The sequence below is a fragment of the Penaeus chinensis genome, chromosome 3 (assembly GCF_019202785.1).
Source record: "Penaeus chinensis breed Huanghai No. 1 chromosome 3, ASM1920278v2, whole genome shotgun sequence".
Lineage (NCBI taxonomy): Eukaryota > Metazoa > Arthropoda > Malacostraca > Decapoda > Penaeidae > Penaeus > Penaeus chinensis.
This window is the reverse complement of record NC_061821.1, coordinates 43,610,173-43,612,672: the sequence shown is the minus strand read 5'-3', so window position 1 is coordinate 43,612,672 and position 2,500 is coordinate 43,610,173. Positions and strand designations below refer to the sequence as shown.

The 2,500-nt window shown below is 30.8% G+C and overlaps 1 protein-coding gene across 2 annotated transcripts in view; it reads right to left on the bottom strand.

Moving 5' to 3' along the window:
- LOC125045253 (serine/threonine-protein phosphatase 6 regulatory ankyrin repeat subunit B-like) overlaps positions 1–2,500 on the bottom strand; it is a 27,892-nt gene that overhangs the window by 23,246 nt on the left and 2,146 nt on the right. The gene's annotated exons all lie outside the window — the stretch shown is intronic.

Sequence of the window (2,500 nt, the reverse complement as noted above, 5' to 3'; positions counted from 1 at the left end):
CTCATATATGTATAGAGTCAGTGCCTGGGCGAAAGAATGTGAGGAGCAAGCTGTTGCCCGTGCAGCAGCCCGTGCAGCAGGCTCCCTCTCTCCTCGCAGCTGATGGATCCAAAGGAACGGCACAGACCGATACGGTCTGGCACTAGCGGCGGCTCGGGAGTTGCCAGACCGACGCCGCAAGCGACGACGAACAGCCTTCGGGACTCCGGCTCCGGATGTTTCCTCAGGGTTGACTCCCGAAGCCTTTCCATCTCATCTACCACATCATCTGTTTTCATCTTATTTGCCACAAGGAAGCTGACTGTTTTGTACAGGGTGAAATCCCATAGCCTTTGGCCATGCACGGACTGAACTATAATGCAGCAATCTATCTACGATAGACTCACCAATATATGCAAATCGTTGTGTGTGTGTGTGTGTGTGTGTGTGTGTGTGCACGTGCTTGTGCAAGTGCATGTGTGTGTATGAATGTGCACATAAACGCACACGCATATAAATGCACACACTTATGAACACGCACAGGTTTGCATATATTGGGTTCAAGGCTAGTGCCCCATGAGCTCCCCGTGCCAGGGTTTCGGTGAAGCAGCTGGCCGCAGAGCAGTGGCTTCCGCAGAAGGCGTTTTTCAGCGCAGCTGATAGTTCACGGCAGAGGATCCTCGTCTCCCTCTTGCCCACCGACGTCTTCCTCCAGCTGATTCGCCTGTGTGTGGAGTCGAATTCCTTCTCCTTTGAGGGTCGCTTCTACTCCCAGACCTTCGGCGTTGCCAAGGGCTCTCCCCTCTCTCCGGTCTTGGCTAACCTGTTCATGGAATTCGTCGAGTCTGAGCTTCTCCCTTCCGTCTCCCTTCGTCCGTCGGTTTGGTTGAAATATGTCGACGTCTTTGCTCTCTGACCTCATGACCTGCCCTGTTCCCGGATTTCATGGCGCAGCTGAACTCTCTCTTTCCATCCGTTTCAAGGGGGAATGGCAGGTTGATAACAAGCCCCTTTCTGGGACTCCCTTGTTCACCACAGTTATAATAGCAATGATGATAGTGTTAATAACAAGAATAGTAATAATAATAGCATTGATAGTAGTAGTAGTAGTAGTAATTGTTATTATTGTTGTTGTTGTTATTATTATCATTATCATGGTAATCATGATAATGATAATGATGATGATGATAATGATAATAATGATAATAATAATAATGATGATGATGATAATAATAATAACAATAATAATAATGATAATGATAACAATAGTAATAATAATGGTAATACTACTACTAATAATAATAACGTTAATAATAATAATAATAATGAAAACAACAACAATATTAATGATAATAATGATAATAATAATAATATTAATAATAATAATAATATTATTATTATTGTTGTTTTGTTGTTGTTGTTGTTATTACTATTATTATTATTATTATTATTATTATTATTATTATTATTATTATTATTATTATTATTATTATCATTATTATCATCATCATAATTATCCTTATTATTATTATTTTTATTATTATCATTATTATTATTATTATTATTACTATTACTATTCTTATTATTTCATTGTTATTACTATTCTTATTCTTCTTACTATTATTATTAATGATAATAATAATATCAATAATAATAATGGCAATAATAATAATACAATGATTATTATCAATAACAACAATAATAATAATAATAATGATCATAATAATAGTAATAAATGATTATAATAATGATTATAGTTATAATAAAAATGATGGTCAAGATAATAATAATGATAATGATAATAATAATAATAATAATAATAATAATAATAATTATTATTATTATTATTATTATTATTATTATTATTATCATAACAATAATAATGATAATAATTAATGATTATAATAATCATAACAGTGATAGTAACAATAATGGTAATAATAATCAAAATAATAATAATAATAACAATAAAAATAATTAAAATAATGGCAATGATAATAATAATTATTATAATAATAATGATAACAATAATGATTATGATTATTATTGTTATCTTAATAATAATAATAGTAATAATAGTAATAATAATAATAATAATAATAATAATAATAATAACGATAATAATAATGAAGATGATGATGATAATTATAGTAACAATAATAATAATAATAATAATAATAATAATAATAATAATAATAATAATAATAATAATAATGATAATAATAATAATAATAATAATAATAATAACATACTGAATAAAGTGACAACCTGATTACCCCATTAACATTAGTCAGATAAAAATCTTGATTGTCAAACGAATTAAATGACTCATCGCTGTTATCCTTTTATCTCTGACACATTTGATGGATAAACCTTTCTAGATAAACTTTCCCAGAAGAACATTTCGAATCCGCTCGAGAAAATGAGTCACTGCTGTGGAATTTATATCTGTTATTCCTAATTCTTTTTTACATTTATTATACCTTATTTCATCCTTTATATTTTATATTTATTGTGCCTT